This window comes from Pongo pygmaeus, chromosome 19, assembly GCF_028885625.2.
Source record: "Pongo pygmaeus isolate AG05252 chromosome 19, NHGRI_mPonPyg2-v2.0_pri, whole genome shotgun sequence".
NCBI lineage: Eukaryota > Metazoa > Chordata > Mammalia > Primates > Hominidae > Pongo > Pongo pygmaeus.
This window is the reverse complement of record NC_072392.2, coordinates 8,896,940-8,920,550: the sequence shown is the minus strand read 5'-3', so window position 1 is coordinate 8,920,550 and position 23,611 is coordinate 8,896,940. Positions and strand designations below refer to the sequence as shown.

General features: G+C 47.8%; 1 protein-coding gene across 4 annotated transcripts in view; it reads left to right on the top strand.

Annotated features, from left to right (window-relative positions):
* Positions 1 to 23,611, top strand: part of PIK3R5 (phosphoinositide-3-kinase regulatory subunit 5) — a 107,883-nt gene that overhangs the window by 21,471 nt on the left and 62,801 nt on the right. For 2 of the 4 annotated variants that reach the window (XM_054458278.2, XM_054458277.2), the window contains exon 1: positions 205 to 342. The exons of the other annotated variants lie outside the window; for them this stretch is intronic. The gene's annotated coding sequence lies outside the window, so the exon portion shown is untranslated. Of the gene's footprint in view, positions 1 to 204; positions 343 to 23,611 lie in introns of those variants that run through there. 4 annotated transcript variants of the gene reach the window in all.

Here is a 23,611-nt window from a genome sequence, read left to right as displayed (position 1 = left end):
GTCTGCTTCTTCCGAGGGCTGGCGGGTCAGAGCCGGGGCTGCTTCTCAGACGCTTTGCGGCCTCGGGGGCGTGACCCAGAGGATGTGGGGCCGGGCGCGCACCTGGCTGACGCGGCCTGGCCACCAGGTGGCTGGAGAGGCCGGCCCCGCGGTCAGCCCCGCCCCGTTAGGCCCCGCCCCCTGACAGGCCCCGCCCCGCCCCCCGCTCGCGGGAGGAGCCCAGGCTGGGCAGATGCTGCGGCTCGCCGCGCGGCTCCAGCTGGGGCGCTGTGGTCCCGACGGTCACCCGAATCGCAGGGAGTCGCCGCTGGAGAGGGGCTCGGCGCCCGGCGGGGACTGCAGGTGTGTGACTGGGCGGCCAGGGCGGGTGCGGAGGGCACGCGTGGGAGCTCCAGGCAGAGCTGGAGCAAGCTGGGGACCGTCGGGGAGAGTGGGCTCCGCGAGCAGCCGCCGCAGCCCGAGGGCTGGACAGATCCTGCTATCTTCCGGCCCCGTGGACCGGGCCCACCGCGGGGGCAGCGGGCCTGCAAACCTGCGCTCCAGATAACCCCAGAGACTTAAGGGGCTTCGCGGGGACCACTTATCGTTATCCGGGTAACCTCTGCTGGGCGGCTCTGTGCAGCTGTGTCCTCAGCCTCCTGCCTCCGACACAGGTCGCCCTGTGTCGTAGGGTCAGGTCCCCTGCCCGCTCCAGCGGGGAACTGTCCGTGAGCGTGGGCATCAGGGGCTCTTGTGCCGTCGGAACCTAGGAGTCATGGAAGTGCCCGCGTAAGGCGCCCTCGTCGAGCCTCACTCAGCCCGCTAGTTAGCCAGCCTTGGCCCCAGACGCGGCTGCTGTCCTAGAGAACTGCACGCTTTCTGCTCTCAGAGGATCTGTGTTTACACACTGGGCATCCCCGCGTGACTCTGTGTGTGTGTGTGTGTGTTTGTGTGTGTGTGTGTGTGTATGCGCGTGTGCGCGTGCTGGCCCATCCCGGCCTGGGGTAAATACACAAAAAGTTCAGGTCAGTAGGAGGAAGGAGATTGTTCAGAAGGAAAAGGAAGGCGAGATTAAAGCAGCAGGATGTGGTATAAAGCGAGTTAACAAGACTCCGAGTAGAGAGGAGGGGTGGGTTTAGGCAGAATGAGGGCTAAAAGTAGGCCGAGCCTGCCTCCAAGGTCCTGTCTGGACTAACACCCTCGTTTTCCTTCTATGTCTTATCATCCACCCCACACTTTCCTTCCTGCCCTCAGGACCACCTGTAAGGCACTGGCTCCCAGAGCTGACTGCAGGTAGGGCTCTCTTGGAGCCAGCCCTACAACATGGCTTTCCAGGGATGGGATCTGGAATCTGTAGTTTTCAAAAATTTGAATGAGCTCCTTAAGTGATGATGCTGAAGCCGTTGCTTGGGGACCATGCATGATGTGGAAAAGAGACCCAAGTTCCAACCAGATCCAGCTGTGTGACCTGCAGCATCATGATGTCCCCCAACCCAGCCTCTGTCTCCTTATTTGTAAAATGGGCTGTCATACTGACCCATAGAGCTGTGTGGAATTATTATTATTATTATTATTATTATTATTAAGACAGGGTCTTGCTCTGTCACTCAGGCTGGAGTGCAGTGGCGTGATCATGGCTCACTGCAGCCTTAAACTCCCAGGCTCAAGCAATCCTCCGCCTCCGCCTCCCAAGTAGCTGGGATTACAGGTCAGCACCACGGCGCCGAGCTAATTTTTGTATTTTTTGTAGAGGCAGGGTTTTGCCGTGTTGCCCAGGTTGGTCCCGAATTCCTTGAGCTCAAGCGATCCGTCTACCTTGGCCTTCCAAAGTGCTGGGATTATAGACATGAGCCACTGTGCCTGGCCCAGTGTGGAAAATTAAGTGAGGCATGTATGATGAGAACGGCTGCACGTGGGAGATGCTCCATGGATGTTTGTAGAACGCTGGCTTCCGTGTTTCCTCGGTGTGGCTGTAGTGGTGTGGGTCTTCACCTGGGGACCCGTGGAAGACAACGAAGACAGTTTTGGATGGTCAAGCTGTTTTCTTGCTTCAGGGCTCCCTCCCCTGCTTTTTGAAGCCTCACAAACCAGGACTGTGGGGGCAGGAAGGCTTGGGGTCTTTGTGTGCTGAGCCTCATTGGGGTTTTAAGAACCTCCCTCCTTTCATCTCTGGCTTACGAGAGGAATGATTCATTATCTTCCCTCCTCAGGCTGCAGTAGAAGCAGACAGCCTCTGCCTCCCTGCTTGCCTTTCCTCCCTCCCATTCACTGTTGATTGTTGCCCTCAAGAATAACAGGTTGCCCAGCTACTCGAGAAGCTTACGTGGGAGGATTGCTTGAGCCCAGGAGTTCGAGGCTGCAGTGAGCTATGATCGCTTCACTGCGTTATAGCCTGGGAGACACAGAGAGACCCTATCTCAAGCAAACAGACCAAAAAAAAAAAAAAAAAAAAGAGAAGAAGAAGAATAGATTGGACGCTAACTGGTGGCACTGGGTGACAAGAGCATTTGGGGTTGATGTTGGCATAAAGATGAGAAGGCAGGGGTGTAGGCTGCTCCATACCCCTGTGTTAGCCATCTATCAGGGGCCTGCTGGCTGAGGAGTGGGAGAGGAGGAGAGCCAGGAGACTTTTTGCCTGGGTAGCCTAGAGTTTGGAAGCCCCAGTTTGGGTTCCGCTGAACACTCAAGCTGTGCTGACTTGGCCTTTCTTCAAAGATGCTCATCCCAAGGGACTGAGCTGGCTGGCCCTGTGGGACCTCTGAGAACCAGAACACCTGTTTGGCCTCAGCTGGTGAGCTAAAAGCCTGAACCAATGTGTTAAGAAAGAAAGCTGGCCAAGCATAGTGGTTCATGCCTGTAATCCCAGCACTTTGGGAAGCCAAGGCTTTGAGACCAGGAGTTCGAGGCTGCAGTGAGCTACGATCGTGTCACTGCATTCCAGCCTGGGTGACAGGGTGAGACCCTGTCTTTACAAAAACAAAAAATAAAATTTAAAAAACAGAGAAAGCTCCTGGAAGAACAAGATAGAGTGATCCTTAACAAGTCAAGGGAGAGGTGTTTAATTTGATTTTTGAGCTTCAGCTATAGATGAGGTGGGAGGAGAGAAAGGAAAGAGTACATCTGACTTCTGCCCAAAGGGAAGATGATACCCTCCCATAGCAAACATATATTACATAGTAGAATATTTCATCAATTTGAAGATGTACATATTTTCACATTTTAGCACTGAATGTGCTAATCTGTATGAATTTCACTGAAATCAAGGTGCATTTTACTGTTTATGGCATCTTCCAATTATAATAGGCAACAATATTTCTTCCTTATTGCCACACAAAATAATGATGCATCTTACAATTGATGGCATCTTAGATTCTGTTAAATACAATGTACTTTTTATAGATTTGGGGGTATGTGTTAGCGATACACAGGTCCACACAGAATTTTGTTGTTCTCATAGCTTTCATGCATTAATTTTTCCAGTAGCTCTACCTTCTAAGTATCAGAACTTTTCATTGTATTATGTTTTAAAAGAAATCTTTGTAAAGTATGTTGCTTGCATTTATAAATGTAGCATGTTGGATATGATTGAATAATTTCTTGAAATTTTCATCAAATGGTTCTGGCCTGCCATCGTCTTTTGTACCCTGTGTCTTTTTGTACATTTGTGCTTCTTTCTCTTTCATCCTTCTCCCCGTCCTTTTCTCCTTTGGCTATGACTTCATGGTGTTGGGCACTGTGCTGAGTATATCATGTCCTTTAATCTTCACAGTCACACTCTGAGGTAGCTACAATTATTGCCCCCATTTCACATATGAGAAAACCGAGGGCCAAGGCCACACATGTAGGTGGTGCCAGAGCTGGGCTGACTCTGGCGTCTGCTCTTAACTAGAATTGACCAAGCCTAAGTGGTGGCCTAGGTGTTCCTGTGGGTGTCAAGCACATGCCCCATACAACACTATTTGGGGGGCATGAATTGTGGCCACCAGGTGCTTTTGTTTGTTTGCTTGCTTCTAGGATAGCAGCTAGGTTCTGGATAGTTGAGGTTATCGGTTAAGTGACTTCCAAATAAGTGAGTCACAGCTACAGCAAGTTACACCCAAAAGGGGGTTGGGGGCTGATGAATGGGAAGAAATGGATGACTTCCATGGCACAGAGAAGATCCTGGGTCCTTCTTGAGTCTTCTGAGTCTATCAAGTGGCTTGCTAGACTTTGGGCCCTAGAGTTCAGCATCCACGGGAGACTCCTGCTTCCATGGAGCTTCTCTCCTGCTGCCATGGTGATGTAAGATAACATATCTGCCTGAGTCACTTTTCTTTTTTCATTTTTTTTTAATTATTATTTTTTAGACAGAGTTTCGCTCTTGTCACCCAGGACGGAATGCAGTGGCGTGATCTCGGCTCACTGCAACCTCCGCCTCCTGGGTTCAAGCGATTCTCCTGCCTCAGCCTCCCAAGTAGCTGGAGTTACAGGCGCCTACCCCCACGCCCGGCTAATTTTTGTATTTTTAGTAGAGATGGGGTTTCACCATGTTGGCCAGGCTGGTCTCGAACTCCTGACCTCAGGTGATCTGCCTGCCTTGGCCTCCCAAAGTGCTAGGATTACAGGCGTGAGCGACCGCGCCCGGCCTGTGTGAGTCACTTTTCAGCTGAAAACGCTGCAGAGCTGCATGACTTTCCAGAGATGGTCCACACCCACCACCCATCCCAGGTCCACCCCTCCTTCTTCCTCTCCTGTAGCCTGAGCAGACCTCTGCACCTTTGCGTATGCTGTTGCTTCTCCCCAGATTGCCCTTCCCCACCTCTGCCTGCCTGGTGAACTGCCAGTTCCTGCTAGAAGCCCAGCTCAAGCCTCATCTTCTGAATCCTTCCCTGATGCTCTTCCTTTGCCCTTCTGCACTGACCACCCCCTCCTTCTTCATTGTGCTTTCTATGTCTTCGCACCATAGCACTGACCGCCCAGGCCTACAGGGGGACCAGTGACCCGGCACAGCTATGGCCTGCTCACCCTAGCCACTTGATGTTCAGCATGGTGTCAAGCTGTCACTCTGAAACTCCCTGGGATCTCATAGGCAAGGCGTCCGTGCACAGCAACAGCAGAAGTTGCCAGATCACAGGATGGGGTGGGGGGCTGGGGGTGGGGCCTGGAGGGAGTGGTATGCTTTTCATTTTCATGTCCTCAGGATTCTTGTTGTTGTTGTTGACCTAGGCAAATGAGCTTGTGTGGTTTCCTTGTTAGAGTGCAGGGCTGGGGTGTGAGGGCTGAAGGTGACCTCACATGGAGCCCAGTTCCTGCCGGGCTCCGCCACTCCTAGCCACGTGATCTTTGCTAAGTCCACGTACCTCTCTGCATGTCAGTTTCCCCATCTGTAGGATGGAAATCTGGCACTCAATGTTTTATGTGGCCCCTGCCTAATCGCTAACATTTCACTTGTTCATTCAACACTTCTGCATGGAGCGCACCTTCTGTGTGCCAGGCATGTGCCAGGCTCTGAGGACGCTGAGCAAGACAGGCAATGTTCCTGCCCCATGGAACTCACAGTCTCGTAGACAAGATATGCAACACACATATTGTTTAATTACAATTGTGAGAATTATGGGATACTATGAGATTATGGAAAGGGAACTCAATATAGTTGAGGGGTTAAGGAAAGGTTTCTCTGAAGAAGTCATATTTGAGTTGAGACTTGAAAGATATAAAGTAAAAGAGAATCATAACAATGATAATACTAATACCTACCATGTAGTGAATTCTTGCTAAGGGCTTTTTGGGTGCATTCTCTCCAGCATTCTTTTCAACAACTCTTGTGTGGGGTATGTGGGCTCCCTCTCCTGTGAGGATCAGGTGATAGCACTACTGGCAAGCACCCTTCTCAGTGTCTGACACAGACCAGGGACTCATTCCCACCTTCCTCACCCCTCCCCATATTCCAAGGTCCAGCTTACAGACGCTGAGGTCATAAATACTAATAGGGGAGCCTCTCTTCTCCTTTCCACTGACCATCACCAGATAGCGTGTCCCACTCAGGAGCCCTCTGCATTTGTGCATCTCCATCAACAGCTCAGGGAGTTGAGTCCCCATCCACAGAAAACTCCACCATGTTGTTTGCCAGGACTTCATTCTGTTCCTCTTAGGAGCCGCTGTTCTGGGAGGGTTCAGAAGCCCTGATCTGGATTGTCTGTCTCATCTAGGAAGTCACTTGTCCAGCTCCCATATCCTTCTTCCACCAAAGCTGTCTCCCCAGAATCATGAAGTCTGTGCAGACGTATCACTGGGTTTTTGGTCTGAGCATTTGTTCCTGCATGGCTTGGTGATTTGGCCCTTTTCAGGCAAATCTCCATACAGCCACTTCCACCTAACCTGGCCGAGCCAGCCAGCCTCCTGGGGGAGCGTTCTGCAACCAGATCGCATCTACACTGACAGCAATTCGAGGAGAGTCTCAAACTCTCTCTAGATAGTTGGCCCCTTTGAAAAACTGATGAAAGCGATAGATCATCTCCTCTCTCGTCACCCATAAGCACGTATGTACATGCGAATGCATGTGTGCACACACACACACACACACAGTCTCTCTCGCTCAAAGTTTTGCATAAAATTCTAAGGTTTTCTTGGATCTCTGCAGTTCACCAAGGGACCCAGGTTAATAACTCCTGTTCTAGAAAACATGACTTTCTGTGTGCTGATTTCTTTGGATTATCCCCAGCACAGCTCCCTGTGGGAGGAAGCTGTTGTCAGAAGCAAGCTGGGGGTGGTGATGGATAATGAAAACTGTGTAGAGGACACCGGTAGCGACTCACTGGTAAGAACCCTGAAGCGGCGTGCTGGGGGCCATCTCGTGACTGCACACTGGGCCACTGCTCTGTTGTTGGATTTCTTACCAAGTTTTGAATTCAGCCCATTTCCAAGATGATTAAAGAGTGAAAGAGAAGGCCTGGCATGGTGGCTCACACCTGTAATCCCAGCACTGTGGGAGGCCGAGGCGGGTGGATCACCTGAGGTCAGGAGTTCAAGACCAGCCTGACCAACATGGAGAAACCTCATCTGTACTAAAAATACAAATATTAGCCAGGCGTGGTGGCGCATGCCTATAATCCCAGCTACTTGGGGAGGCTGAGGCAGGAGAATCGATTGAACCCGGAGGCAGAGGTTGCGGTGAGCCGAGATCGCGCCATTGCACTCCAGCCTAAACAACAAGAGGGAAACTTCATCTCAGAAAAAAAAAAAAAAAAAGAGAGAGAGAGAGAGAAAAAAAGGTGTCTGTGGCCACACACATGAATATAAACAGTCTACGGATCAGAGAGGCAGGCATGACTGTTTCTTTGCCACAAAAGTCTGCAACCTCCCAAGTTCCCAGGGACGGGCATGAGCTTGGGGCTTTGTTTCTCTGATGTGGTCATAGTTCTTTAGAACCAGTGCCTTGATGTAAAGTGCCATGTGTGAAGGACGTTTTCTTCAACTCCTCCTAAGAATTTTTAAAAGCGTGAATGGATGTTACGTTTGTCCAATACTCTTTTAAACATCTACAAGGAAAATCTTTCACTTTGTGATAGATTTATGTGACACATTAGGTCATTAGCTTCCACATATTGAGCCCTCTGCATTTCTGGAATAAATTCAATTGGGTCAAGGTGCTTTATTTTTTCAGTACTGTGCTAGGTTTGATTTGCTGTGATTTTCTTTAGGATTTTTTTTTTTTTTTTTTTTTTGAGACAGTCTCACTCTGGAGTGCAGTGGTGTGAACCTCCACCTGCCAGGTTCAAACAATTCTCATGCCTCAGTCCCTGAGTAGCTGGGATTACAGGCACCCACTACCATGGCTGGCTAATTTTTGTATTTTTAGTAGAGACGGGGATTCACCATGTTGGCCAGGCTGCTCTTGAACTCCTGGCCTCAAGTGATCCACCCACCTTGGCCTCCCAAAGTGCTGGGATTATAGGAGTGAGTCACTGCATCCCGCCTTTCTTTAGGATTTTTGCATGAAATGAATTTGGCTTCTATTTTCCTTTTCTGTGCTGCTGTTATCAGTTTTTGATATGCTGACTTTGCAAATGATTTTGGAAGCATGTTACCTTCTCCTGCGCCCTGTGACAGCTTACAGAGTGGGGAACGAGCTGCTCCTTGGAAGCTGGGAGAACGGCTCCAGTCTTGAGGTCTTCCACTAAGGGATTCTTGGCTTCCCACTCCCCAAGCTTCCTTCTCTTCTCTCTTCCTCAGTACTCCCAGGTACACACCTGTAAACCTCAGAGCTCCCAGGCTCATGCCCGAGAGCCATCTTTGATTCTTGGCTTCCAATGTTCAGCCACTAGGTCCCATGAGTCCTTACTTTATATGCCCTTCAGCTTACAAGCATGCCTATTTCCACACTGAACTGGGCATATCCACCTTGAGTGCATTCCAGGTGCTGCATTTGGAGGATGCTGAGCAACCACTTCATATCCAGAGACAGGTGACCAGGATAGCGATGACAGAATATGAAGTAATTAAGAAGTAGCGAGGTTTTTCTCCAAGAAGAGAAGACAGAGGAGAAGTAGTATGTGTCTTCCGATGTTTGATGAGCAGTGTCCTTTGAAAAAGGTGAAGACTTCTCAACTAGGGGTCATTCTCTGGGATGGAAAAGGGATGACAGAAGGAAAATTGTAAGAAAATAGACTCCAGCTCACTAGAAGGAAGATCTTAGAGAAATTCAGAGCAGATCAACAATGGAACGGGAGGCTTTGTGGTGGTGAGTTTCCCGTTGGGGGAAGTATGCAGGGAAAATACATGTTATATATTATAGAAATGATAGCCGTGAGAAAGGAAACCAATATAACTCATTTTTAAAGAGCCTGTAGTTCTCTAAATCATGGTGGCCATGTCTGACTGGTTGTGTAAACGCTGGTTGTTCTGAGAACATGATTTGAGTTTGAGTAGTTCAGTGACCTTGAATAAACACGTCCCAAACCTGGGCAGTTTGCTCAGAAATCCCACAGCCCTGCTTCACAGCCCGTTCCCCGGAGCAGAAGCACCTTGGCTGTTAGAAAATCATAGCCATTCATGGACACTGGGATCCTCGCCCACATCCTCTGCTGGGAGCATGGGCTTTTCTTGGGGTCTCTTGTTCTTGGCTCCTTCTGATACCTGGTAAAATAAACTAATTGAACCCCATTTCAAAATCGCCTTCCTCTGTGAGTGTCCCAGATAAGATCTTGGGGCCAACCTATCTCACCTCCAGGTTGAGCTGGGAATTGATGTCCTCTTGTTCTTGGGGTTTTCACATCAACGTTTCATAGGTCTTTGCACTGTGCATTCACTTCTGTACCATGTTGAGAGTTTCATTTTGAGAAAACAAAAAGCTCTGCGCTCTCCTTGGCCTGTTATTGTGCTTAAGAGAACACAGGGAGCTGTGATGTGATGTACGGGCTACAGGATGGGAATAGAAGATGTAATCTCTAGTCCTGGTCCCTAATTACTTCCTCGTCTTGCTGAGTCTGTTTCCTCCCGGACCAATTGGACTCTATGATTCTGACTGCCTGTGAGTTTTCAAAGCCTGCTCTCCAAGAGTTTTCTTGTGGGAGTTGCTCTGATGGGCTGAGCAGAGAAGGGACCTGCTCCTTCCCTCATGGTGCCACCTTATGACAGGACTTCCAGTGACTATGAGTCCCTCTTCAGACCTCAATGCAGAAACCCACCCTCTAGCCCATGCTTCTGCTGGAAGGCTTCCTTTCAGGTCACTGGTGGCTCTGGAATGGCAAGTTCCAATAGTCTCTTCCCAACCTGCATCTTTTTTTTTTTTTGAAGTCTCCATAAAGTCTGATGCCCGACACATTTTTTTTTTTTTTTTTTTTTTGAGAAAGGGTCTCACTCTGTCACCCAGGCTGGAGTACAGTGGCACGATCACAGCTCACTGTAGTATCAACCTCCCCAGGCTCAGATGATCCTCTTGCCTCAGTCTCCTGAGTAGCTGGGACTACAGGTGCCTGCCACCATGCCCAGCTAATTTTTTTTGTGTGTTTTTTGTAGAGACAGGGTCTCACTATGTTGCCCAGGCTGTTCTCAAACTCCTGGGCTCAAGTGATCTACCTGCTTCGGCCTCCAAGTACATGCAGGTTATTTTCACTTGATGTCCTATTTCAACTTAAGCAATGTCCAGAGCCCAACTCTGCATCCACAAAGCAGGCTTCCTGTGCAGACTTCCCCATTTCTGTCTCTGCTGAAACCAGACTCCCAGCCTTGAAACCTTGGACTCATCTCCGAGTCCTCCCTCCATCTTCCTTGTTCCCCACTCCCCAGCCCGTTTTGATGGTGCTTCCTTTCTCAATGACTCTTGTTTCTCTCACTTCCCCATTGTTCTCTCTGCTACCCAATTTGGCTTTATTTACCATATGCCTCTGGTGGGCCTTTTGGACCACAGGCTCTTTCTCTCTTCACCAGGAGATTCTTCTTTTGAAAACTTCTATGTCACTGTGTTCAGATACTTTGATGACACCCCACTACTTAGGGAGAGTCCAGAGTCCTTAGTCTTCTGTTCGGGTTTCGAAGTTGAGTCCCACTCCTTTCTCCACGAATCGTCACGCTCTCCTCCAGCCAGACTGCCTGACTTGGTTTTCCCAAGACCTAATGTGTGTTCTTGCCTCACTCATCCCCTTCCTAATGAGGGAAGCTTTCCAATCATTTTGTTCAGTGCTGACTCTCCAATGCCTTGCAGGGGCCAGCATTTGTCATTCAATCAGTGCTTGCTGAATGAGTGATTGCCTGGTCGAGCAGCCAGCATGGAAGAGGCCCGGGCCTCAGCCTTGGATGACTGATGATCGGGCAGGCTGGGCTGCTCCCCATCTGAGACCTCTGTGGGGTTCAGTCATCCTCCCCTCAAGGACCCTCCAGGCATGTCACTGGTCTTCTGTGCACAACTGCAAGGGCTTCGGACACCTGTGGCTTTGTGATCCACTATAGGACAAGGCAGGTGTTCTCCTCTGGGCTGCTTCAGACCCCTGAGCCTCTGGCAAACTCCAGGTGCAAACTCCAGGTGCTGAGAACCCTCTGCTTGGGAATCTTTTTTTTTTTTTTTTTTGAGACGGAGTTTTGCTCTTGTTGCCCAGGCTGGAGTGCAGTGGCACGATCTTAGTTCACTGCAACCTCCGCCTCCTGGGTTCAAGCGATTCTCCTGCCTCAGTCTCCTGAGTAGCTGGAGTTACAGGCGCCCGCCACTACGCCAGGCTAATTTTTGTACTTTTAGTAGACATGGGGGTTTCACCATGTTGGCCAGGCTAGTCTTGAACCCCTGACCTCAGGTGATCTGCTCACCTCGGCCTCCTGAAGTGCTGGGATTAAAGGCGTGAGCCACCACACCCGGCAGGGAATCTTCTTACCACCCTCCTATTTAGTCAGATTTAAGATGAGAAGTTAGCTAAGTCTGAGAGCAGGGGAAGCCCTGGGGAACCTTCCCCCAACAAGCCACTCCCAGTCTGGTGACAGCTTCTGCATAAGAGCCTGGGGAAGTGTCCGTTTGCAACACGGTGTTTACAAGGCAGAGGGGCTTCCTGTCCCGCCCGTGCTAGGCTGTGGGGCAATCAAGGCAATCAGGAGCTGTGTTTTCAGAGGGAATAAGGCAAAGAAACTGTTGAGGGATTTCTGGAGATTCTTCGAACATCACCAGGGGGTGCTTGGCCTACTTGACCCTGGAGGATAAGGGAGATGTAAAACTCAGGTTTAAAAATTGGGAGCAAATTAAAGTATTACTAACAATGATTAATTTGTATATGGTCCTTTGCATCTTGCAAAAATACAAAGTATTTTTCACAAAAGTGGCCCTCCCTCTGAGTCTAATGTGGAAATCTTTAGGGCAAAAAACTTCCTTTTCTCACTCCCAAGCCGGGAGCTTGGGTCAGAGTAAGCAAGGACAAAGTTGTCTCTTTTTCTTTTTTTTTTTTTTTTTTTTGCAGAGGAAAGGGTGCTTTCTGGGGGAAGGGGAGAGCAGTGGAAATGACTCCCCAGGAGAGATAACTCCCCCATTCCAATTCAGAGCTCATGCATGATGGAGAGTGACACTCTCTCTGTGCATATCTGAGAAATGGGCTGAGGAGGCTGATACTGGCCCCTCTGCCTCCTCCAAGGACTGTGGCAGCCCTAGGGCACACACCTGCCAACCTGGAACCATTGCTATGGCACTCACAGAAACACGAGCTTGCGTCCAAACCCTTGTTGTCTCTTAGGCCTCAGTAAAAGTATCTGGAAAGGTCTTGGAAGGTGGGTTTGGCTTTCTTGGCCCTGGGGACAGGAATATAGTCCACTTCCCCTCTTCAGTGGGTGGGTAACCCAAGAGTGGGTGATCAAAAGATGGGGCTCACTCTTACCACCTGACTTCTGAAGACCTGAGATTGTTTTTAGTGGTGAATCCTTCCTCTGAACCCATTTGATGCCAAGTGTGAGCCGGCCAGCGGTAGGGCCAAGGTGCAAAGGCTCCTGTGAGTTCAACACATTAGCCTGTGGGTCACGGTGCTATGATAGCTGTTGGTGTGAGGGGATTTGCTTTACTGTGCAAAACAAGAGAAAAATAAGGGTGTGGCCCTTTAAAGAACTTGCTAATAAAAACCTCCCACTTGAGAGAGGCAGAGGTTGGCCTGAAGGGTGGGGTTGATGAGGGAGATGATGGGTGGAGTTGAACAAGGACTAGCCTTGTGTAAGCATCAAGAAAACACGTTTCTGAACTAGTGAGGCTAAGTAGCTCAGGTCCAAGGCATGTGAGATATTTGGGAGTTGGTTCAGAAGGCTGTTCTAGAAGGTACTTGAGTTGCCTAGCAGAATAGATGGTGGGGACCTGTGGAAGTTGATGGAAGCAAGCCCTCAATGCTGGACCATGTAATGGGTGCAATGAATAAAGAAGGAGGCGTCCAACTTCCCATTCCCTCATTCTCCCAACTGTGGCCCAAGGCACTGTGCTATTACAGTCCAGCACTCTCCTCTGAGATAGATGTAGCTGGTCAAGAATGCTCCTTCTTGAACCATGGCTCAACTCTGCCAGGTTCCCATCAAGGCTCCTGTCCAGGGGCTGTTGAAGGGATTGGGTTGCAGCCATGGTAATCATACAATAATGGCCACAGTTGCACCTTGGGTCCAGAGCTCAGTGGCCTCAGAGGGTCCCATCTCCCCTCCTCCCCCTACCTTTCCTGCATTTTCAAAGCTGCAGGCTTACTTCTCATTGGCTGTGTTACTCCTAAGATCTGCTCAGTAGATGGAGGTGAAAATGTTATTTTTCACTAAAATATCTGACCTTGTTTAAGGAGAAAAAATTTTGTAATGCCCATAATTTATTCTCATGGTACTTTATTGACCAGTAAGAGATTATCCCTAATTCATTTATAAAAACATTACTCTCTCAACTTGAGTTGCTTCAGTACTAACTGGCCAGCCCAGTTTGCTCCAATGAATGTCTGGCCTTTAAATAGCTCAATCCCTGCTGCTCTCCCTAGAGTAGGACATGCAGAGGTGGGGACTCCATGTAGAAAACCTTTGCTCCAGAAGTCATGTCTGGAGGATGACTTCATCTTTTATGAGGTGTCTCTGTCAAGGAAATTTTGGGTATACCATGTGGTCTTTAAGTCAGACCATAAACCATACTCTACAAATTCAGGAGAAATCCACCAGCTGTAACTAAATGACATAGTAACAGAAAAACAAAAACATCATTTCTCTTATTAGGTAACTCAGCATTCACTGAAATAATAGTTGGTCTACTGGTTTCTCTGTTGGATTGGAGAGACCCAAAAGAATAGTGGCTTAAACAAGATAGAGGTTTATTTCTGTCTCATGTAGCAAGCTGGGCATAAGTGATCCAGACTTCACATGACAGCTTTATAGGTTGGGAACCAAGGTTCCTTTTGTGTCGTTGCTCTGCCTTCTTCAACATGTAGCTCTCATCTCATGGTCCATAATGGCTGCTCTAGCAATTGCCATCACATCTGCATTCCAGCTAGCAAGAGGGGGAAAGGGGGAAGGGAAGGGTATGCCTCTTCCTTCTAAAAGCATGACTTGGAAATTGCACTTATCAATGTCTACTCATATTCCAGTAGCCAGAATGTAGTCATATGGTCATACTTAGTTATAAGAGTCTGGGAAACGTGATCTAAAATTCCTAAAAGTTATATTCCTATAGAAGTAAGGAGAATAGATATGGAAGAACAATTATGAGTCTCATCCACATTTGAACTTTGTGAATCTTCACTGTTATATAGATGTTCTTTATCCCTTCTGTTGTGGAGTAAGCATGCCTTCTAAGCCCTACTGAAAACTATTAATAAAAAACAGCATGCTACACCAAAAGGTTGAACTAACCCAAATGTCCATTAATGGATAAATGGATAAAAAAAGTGTATATATATTCAATTGAATATTATTGATCCTTAAAAAGGAATGAGGTTCAAACACATGCTACGATATGCATGAACCTTGAAGACATTATGCTAAGTGAAGTAAGCCAGACACAAAGGGACAAATACTGTGTGATTCCACCCAAATGAGGTAGCTAGAGTAAACTCATGGAAACAGAAAGTAGATTAGAGGTTACCAGAGGCTGGGGGGAGAAGTGGTGGGGAGTTAGTGTTTATTGGGTATGGAGTTTCAGTTTGGGAAGATGAAAAAGTTCTGTGAATGGATGGTGGGGATGGTTGCACAACATTGTGAATGTACTTAATGTCACTGAACTGTACACTTAACACTGTATACACAAAACTGTACACACACAACCTGCAGAAGGGGAGAAAATATTTGCAGACTATGCGTCTGTCAAAGGTCTAATATCCAGAGTCTATAAGGAACTTAAACAAATCAACAAGCCAAAACCAAATAACCCCATTTAAAAACAGGCAAAGGACCTGAACAGACACTTCTCAAAAGAAGACGTACAAACGGTCAACACACATATGAAAGATAATGCTCATCATCACTAATTATGAGGGAAATGCAAATCAAAACCTCAACAAGATACCATCTTGCACCAGTCAGAATGGCCATTATTAAAAAGCCAAAAAACAACAGATGCTGGCAAGGCTGTGGAGAGAAGGGAACACTTACACATTGTTGGTGGGAATGTAAATTAGTTCAACCACTGTAGAAAGCAGTTTGGAGATTTCTCAAAGAACTTAAAACAGAGCTATCATTTGACCCAGTGATCCCATTACTGGGTATATTCCCAAAGGAAAATAGCTCATTATACCAACAAGACACATGTACTCACATATATTCATCACCCCACTATTCACAATAGCAAAGACATGGAATCAACCTAGATGCCCATTGATGGTAGATTGGATAAAGAAAATGTGCTACACATAAACCATGAAATACTATGCAGCTGTAAAAAAGGATGAAGTTATGTCGTTTGCAGCAACATGGATGGAGCTGGAGGCCATAATCCTAAGCAAATTAATGTAGGAATGGAAAACCAAATACCATATGTTCTCTCTTACAAGTAGGAGCTAAACACTGAGCACAAGCAGACATAAACATGGGAGCAATAGACATTGTGGACTCTCAGAGTGGGGAGAGAGGGAAGGGTGAGGATTGAAAAACCTCCTATTGAGTACTGTGCTCACTACCTGGATGCAATATACCCATATAACAAACCTGCACCTGCATCTAACATAAAAGTTGGAATTAAAAAAATGCTTACAATGGTAAATTTTATATTGCATATATTTTACCACAATCATGCTATAAAGGACCAAAGGCAGTGTTCTCTGGCATTTTAGGAGCAATGTCCCTACAGATGAAGCTGCTCAACACCCTTTGGGTGAGGTTATTAAGCCAGTAATGAATCCATCTGTCTGTGTTATCATTCGTATTTTTTACATCATCATGAGACTATATAGCAAGACTTGCTAAAATTCAGATATGCTGTTTTTGTGGCTGTTCTTCTATTACCTCTTTAGTCAGTGAATCCATTGATCCCTATTGGCTGCTGGTGGTTCCTGGATCCTTCCCTTAGCATTCACAAACTGTCTTTTAATAATGTGTAGAGAATGTTGCCAGGGGACTGGTGGACTCAGACATGTACTTTAAAAAATTCCACTTAAAAATATATTTTTTTAAATTTTTATTTTCATAGATTTTTGGGGAACAGGTAGTATTTCGTTACCTGAGTAAGTTCTTTAGTGGTGACTTTTGAGATTTTGTTGCAATGTACATTGTATCCAATGTGTAGCCTTTTATCCCTCACCCCCTTCCCACCTTTCCCCTGCTAAGTCCCCAAAGTCCATTGTATCATTCTTATGCCTTTGCATCCGTATAGCTTAGCTCCCACTTACGAGTGAGAACATACGATGTTCGGTTTTCCATTCCTGAGTTAGCTCACTTAGAATAATAGTGTCCAATCCCATCCAGGTTGCTGCAAATGTCATTACAGAATTCTCCCTTTTTTTTCTGTTCCTCACGATGAGGACAACATTTTCTAATCTGTCTCTGTCTTTTTCTGTCTCTGTCTCTTATACATCTTTCATTTTCTCTGATTCTTCAAAGATAATCGGTAGCAGCTCCCTTTCACAACCTCAAGTTTCTTTATGACTCTGAGATGCCTTTATTCTCTTCTGCAATCCTAAACTCATTTTCAGCAGCAAGCCTCCCTATTTGGCATCAGATGTTTCAATATCGGACCCTTTCCCCGCCATCTACCTTTCACCCTGTGGCTGGTACGACCTTCCAAATCCGAAAGCTGATGTGTCATTCACCAGCTTGAAATTTAGCAGTGGCTCCACATGGCGCTTGAGTAAACCCTTAAGCACTTAGCTTGGCAGATAAGGCTGTTCACAGTCTACCACACCAGCCCATGCAGCATCATCTCCCAGCGTGCCCCATGTCATGCTTACCCTTCAGTAGGGCTGAACCGCCAGCAGTTCCCTAAAGGAACCATGCTGTCTCCCGCCTCTTGCCTCGGTTTATTTTCCTGCCACCATGCCTGAATCTCACCCAGGGCAGCTCCTCCTTCCTGAAATGTTATCTTGGGAGTCATCTTTTTGGAGAAGCTTTGCTAATAGACATTCTCCCTCTTCCAAGTTCCTATGGCACCTGTCCCATATTAGCCTCCACTGGGACACCTAGCCCACTGGGTAATTTCTAGTTTGAGGGTTATTTTGGATGGTGCTGCTCTGAACTTCCTGTTGCATGTCCACTGGGCATGTAGCTAGGAGGCATATACCTGGGGCCTGGAGCATGCTGAAGTTGAGCTTTTTTAGGGTCTGCTAGAGCATCTTCCATTGGGTATGTTGTCATACCAGCGTACATTCCCCGCAGGAGCCGTGAGGGTTTGCGTGGCTTCACATCCTCACAACAGTGTTTTTCACCTTTTTCATTTTGGCACTTCTGCTGGGTGTGTAGTGGTATTGCCTTGTGGTGGGAATGTGCACCTCCCTTCTGACTAATGAAACGGAGCACCTTTCCACACATTTAGTGGCCATTTGGACACCCTCTTCTGTGAAGCGTCTATTCAAGCCTTTTGCCCAGCTTTCTATTGGGTTGTCTTTTTCATATTTTTCTGTTGCTCCTGCCACATTGTGTAGTGACTTCTCCATCCTCCTCCTGACCACGAGCTCTGTGAGATTTCTGGACCCCCAGTGCCTAGTGAAGTCCCTCAAATAGTAGACCCTCAATACATATTTTCCGCTGACTAAATAAAACATCTGTGATTCATGCTTTTCAGTGGGTTAACCATTCTCCTTACAATGGTAAAGCTTATCATGGTAAAGCTTTAGCTCCTACTTATAAGTGGAGGAAAAGATGGAGGCAGCATAGGAGTGCATTTCGGCTTTCTCTCATGCATCGGTCACTGTCTTGAGTTACTGACCTGATTTCTCCTGGTTTGGGCTCTGAAAATAGCTTTACGGGTCCTTTTTGATGTATGCTGCATTTTACTTTTTCTTTTTTCTTTTTTTTTTTTTTAGACAGAGTCTCGCTCTGTTGCCCAGGCTGGAGTGCAGTGGCGCAATCTCGGCTCACTGCAAGCTCCGCCTCCTGGGTTCACACCATTCTCCTGCCTCAGCCTCCCTAGTAGCTGGGACTATAGGCGCCCGCCACCACACCCGGCTAATTTTTTGTATTTTTAGTAGAGATGGGGTTTAACCGTGTTAGCCAGGATGGTCTTGATCTCCTGACCTTGTGATCCGCCGGCCTCAGCCTCCCAAAGTGCTGGGATTACAGGCATGAGCCACTGCGCCTGGCTGCTGCATTTTTCTTAAGGTGTGCTTTCATGAGACACTCACTCTCTCTCTTTCGTATCATCTTACTTGGGGACCTCGATTCCATCTTGACGTATACCCCAGGAAGTCACACTGGCTCCTTCACATTTCCGCCTCTTTTCTCCCTTGTGACACTCTCTGACTTGCCTTCAGAGCTGAATTTTCCATTTTCTTTCCCTGTTAAGCCACCCTCTCTGAATTCCAGCCTCTTGTTGTTGTTGTTGTTTTAATAGACTAGATATGCACGGAAACAATTCCCAGCCCCTTGGATATCTGCTTTCATAAAGTCTATGACTCGCGTCTGACTATGTCTAGCATTTTCTTCTGTGATTACTACAAACCCCAAAGTCATGGGTCCTTTTCTCCCCATTTTTCTCTCACTTCTATTTTACAAAGCTTTCATTGTTCTTGGTGAGAATTAAAGGCAGAAGATAGGATAGTAATCTTCCTCGTCACTAACTTGACCTTCCAACAGATGAGATGACCCAGGAGCAGGGATTCATTTAAGAGCCCGGCTCCAACCTCATCAGCTACTCAGCTGCTGTCCGGGCAAAGATTCTGCCAGCCCTAAACCTTGGCTGTAGGTTCATTTTTTGATGCACACAAGAAAAGCCGCATCTGTATCTCAGTCAGGGGGGGGTGTGTGATCCCACGCGCTTCTCTCTCATCTGCCTTCAAACCTCTTCATCTTTCATTCATTCATTCATTCATTCAGCAAATTATGTGCCAGGCACTCAGCTGGGCCCTCATGGAGCTCACATTCTAATGGGGCTGGGAGTTGGAGAAATATAATGAGAACAGTACAAAAGCAAAATGTATCGTATGTCCATGGGTGAGGGAGATGTGGGAAAAAGTAAGGCAGGAGGCAGCAGAGATGGGGCTTGTCAGGAGTCCTCCTTGAGAACAGAAGAAGGGAAACAAGTGAAGGAGTGAGCCAGGCAGACACCTAGGAGAAGAGCACTCAGGCAGAGAGAACAGCAGGCGCGAAGGTCCCGAGGCAGGAGAGGCAGGAGTGGGCTGCTGTGCTGCTGTGCTGCTGTGGTCATTCGAGTCCTCAGAACGTGGCGGGGCACATGCTGGCATGTGAGCAGCTCAACATTTGAAATGAAGGACAGTGTATTAGTCATCTTTGCAGCTACCGTAACATGCAGCAAAGCATCTTGTGCTCATATTCACTTGGTAAGAAAGATTTTTATTTGAGTAAACACACTTAGGTTGGACAGCCTCTGAGGGCCCTTCTGCCTCTGAATTGCTGTGATTATCTTAGATGCCTTGTGGATGGTGCTGTCTCCTAGTAGTTTTCTTAGGTGCCTGGCAGACGGCGCTGTCTCCTAGTAGTTTCCTTAGGTGGCTGCTGGATGGCACCGTCTTCTAATAGTTTTCATAGGTGCCTGGCGGATGGCACCATCTCCTAGTAGTTTTCTTAGGTGCCTGGTGGATGGCACCATAGTAATTTTCTTTCTAGTAGTTTTCTTTCTAGCTTTTCCATCTGGACTTTTCTGAACACATGGTCTAGTGGCTTCTGGGCATGTGACCTGATCTCGGTAAGGGGCTGGCACTCACACCAGATGTGTATGTTCCAGATACTATTGCTGTGTAACTACCTACCTACCCCAAAATGCAGCAGTGTAAGATTGCAACTGTTTTATTATGTCTGTGGATTCTGTGGGCCAGGAATTTGGGCTGGGCACAATAGGGATGACTTGCCTGTGTTCAGTGATGTCTGGGGTCTCAGCTGGGAAGATCAAACAGCTGGTAACTGAAACTGTAAATGAGAATGCCTACAAGGGGCCTCTCCATGTGATTTGGGCTTCCTTACATCATGGCACCCTCCAGATGGATAATCTAATTTCTCACGTGATGGCTTAGAGCTCCAAGTTCAAACCTTCTAGCAAACAAGACAGTAGCTGCATGGTCTTTAGTGACCTAGCCTTGGAAGCCACACAGCATCACTTCCGCTATCATCTATTGATTGTGGCAGTCACAAGCCCACCCAAGTTTAAGGGGATGGGAATAGATTCCACCTCTTGATGGAGAAGTGGCAAGGCTGTAATGTAAAGGAGATGTGGGATGGGAGATATTGTTGGGATCATCTTTGGGACATAAAATCTTATAAGTACTTTCTATTTTTCTGGGGAGGAGTTCTCGTTTTCTGTTGTTTCTGGACTACGGTGGATTTGAGATGTCTGCTTTGCCTCCTGCCTAGCAGAAACTCCCAGTGCGAGGTAGTTGCTGTGATGCCCAGCCTTCCTCTTCGCACTGCTGCTAGCAGTCCTGTCCCAGGCTCTCTCTGGGTCAGCAGTGAAGCCTCGCTTATGAAGGAGTAGCCAAGGGGCCGCCAGGTGGAGGGAATACAGCCCTGGGACCAGTTTCTCATTCCCTGAAGGGAGTGAGTGTGGGTGTGTGTGTGGCTGGGGTGGGAGGCAGACCTACTGATTGTAAGGGAAGAATCTCTTGGAGCTAGTATCAATCAAATGCCCCACCCCAGTGGCTGGTTTCCTGGCACAACTCCTAGGCCTTAGCTGTGCCTCTTCAGTGTGTAGGAAGCCAGGGCCTGCCAGGGAGTGAGTGTTCCTGCAGCTGGGGAGGACTCAGATCCTCGTTTCGAAGTGGGGTGAGGGGCCGAGGCAGGGTTTGGCTAGAAGCCTGCCACAGCTGAAACAGTGAGAAAGCTTTGCCAGCTCAGTGGGCTGCTCCACAGCAGGGCTTCCTGGACCCCCAGGCACCAGCATCTTCCTGGAGAGGAAGAACCTCTTCCACACCCTGACTTTCTCAAGTGTATTCATTTGCTGTGGACTTGCTGGACGTTCATCTGCTAACCTCAGCAGGAAATTGCGGAACTAACACGTTAGGGCGTAAGCGTAGGCCATTTTTCCCCAGTCACATGTCTCAGTGTCTAGGTGTAGGTCCCTGGATATAGTTACCTGTGTGCCACTATCACAAAACTCCAGGATGGCTAGATATAGGAGAGTCCCAAGAATTTCACTTGAAAAGGCTGAGGAACTCTCCAGCTCCCTGTCCTGGTACTTCCGTTAGGATCACCCCTGTTCCTGCCCTAGCCAGGTGCCTTTGAAGCCTGAAGACAGGTCTGGAGAGTAAGGATGGATATAGGAGTGCTCCCATGTTCCCATTTCACCAGAGAGTATGTTCCCACTCTTCATTCCCCGGGGAAGGAAAAACACAACCTCATCATTCCAGAATAAAATCATGGAATGCTAGTGCCTGAAGGAACTTTATTCATAAATTAAGTCATCTTGACCCCTTTACAGAGGATGTGCCTCTGATGATGGGCACACAACAGATGCTCAGCGAGTGTGTTCCCTGTTTGAGAAATCATCACAATGCATCATTCTGCATGAAGACACATGCACGCATATGTTCATTGCAGCACTATTCACATAGCAAAGACATGGAATCAACCTAAATGCCCATCAACAGTAGACTGGATAAAGGAAATGTGGTACATATACACCATGGAATATTATGTAGCCATGAAAAAGAACAAGATCATGTCTTTTGCAGAAATGTGGATGGAGCTATTATTCTCAGCATAATAGATAACAGAATAACAGGATGTCTGTTATTCTTAGCAAACTAATGCAGGAACAGAAAACAAAATACATGCTCTCACTTATAAGTGGGAACTAAATGATGAGAACTCATGGACACAAAGAGAGGACCAACAGACACTGGGGCTTACTTGAGAGCGGAGGGTGGGAAGAGGGAGAAGATCAGAAAAAGTAACTATTGGGTACTAAGCTTAGTACCTGGGTGACGAAGTAATCTGTCCAACAAACCCCCGTGACACGAGTTTACCATAACAAAACTGCACATGTACCCCCGCACCTAAAATAAAAGTTAAAAAAAAAAAAAAGTGCATTCCCTAGGGTACAGCAGACAATGTTTCAGAATCATTGTCAATTTGCTAGGTGTGGTCAGGTGGGAAGGTTGGAGAATGTTTCTTTTCTTTTTTTTTCTTCTTTTAGACGGAGTCTTGCTGTGTCACTCAGGCTGGAGTGCAGTGGCACAATCTCAGCTCACTGCAACCTCTGCCTCCTGGGTTCCAGCGATTCTCCTGCCTCAGCCTCCTGAACAGTTGGGACTACAGGCGTGCGCCACCACACCCGGCTAATTTTTGTACTTTTTAGTAGAGATGGGGTTTCACCATATTGGCCAGGCTGGTCTCGAACTCCTGACCTGGTGATCCATCCGCCTCGGCCTCCCAAAGTGCTGGGATTACAGGCGTGAGCCACCGCGCCCGGCCGAGAATGTCTCTTTTCTTGAGAGATGTGTGCTCAAGTATTAGATTGAACCCCATGAAATTGCTAATATCTTCTCACGTTTAATATGATTTAGTCAAGGCCAGGCATGGTGGCTCACATCTATAATCCCAGCACTTTGGGAGGCCAAGGCAGGAGGATTGCTTGAGGCCAGGAGTTTGAGACCAGCCTGGACAACGGATTGAGACTCCATCTCTACAAAAACAAACAAACAAACAAACAAACAAACAAAATTAAAAATTAGCCAGGCTTTGTAGTGCACACCTGTAGCCCCAGCTACTCAGGAGGCTGAGGTGGAAGGATCATTTGAGCCTGGGAGTTCGAGGTTGCAGTGAGATGTGATTGTGTCACTGCACCCCAGCCTGTGCAACAGAGCGAGACCCTGTCTCCTGATGAAAAAAAAAAAAAAAAAGAAAAAGGTTCAAGCTGATGTTTAGGAGTGATGTGCCATGATGTCCACAGCCTGCAACTCACTTTCAAATGTTTTAGCAAAGTGTGTGTGTGTGTGTGTGTGTGTGTGTGTGTGTGTGAATGACGTGGTCTGCTTTGTCCAGCTGGGGCAGCAGCCAAATAAGAATAAGGCTGACAGGGCCGGGTGCAGTGGCTCACGCCTGTAATCCCAGCACTTTGGGAGGCTGAGGCGGGCAGATCATGAGGTCAGGAGATCGAGACCAGCCTGGCTAACACGGTGAAACCCCTTCTCTACTAAAAAATACAAAAACTTAGCCGAGCGTGGTGGTGGACGCCTGTAGTCCCAGCTACTCGGGAGGCTGAGGCAGGAGAATGGCGTGAACCTGGGAGGCGGAGCTTGCAGTGAGCTGAGATCGTGCCACTGCACTCCAGCCTGGGTGGAGCGAGACTCCATCTCAAAAAAAAAAAAGAAAAGAAAAGAAAGAAAGAAAAAGAATAAGGCCGACAGGAGATGAAGGCTGCGGAGCTTCCCTCTGTCTTCCTTCCTCCCACCCAAGACACCCCACCCCCTCCCACAGGCTGTCTTTTGACCCTGCCCCTGTCAGGGTGCTGGTGGGGCTAAGCAGGGCTCCTGCAGATGGGGGGTTGTGGCATGGGTGAGGTGGCAGGAATGGGTGAGGCAGCAGTGGGGGCAGGAGCTGCAAGGAGGCTCCGACTATGGGTGGAACAGAGAAGAGGCCGCAG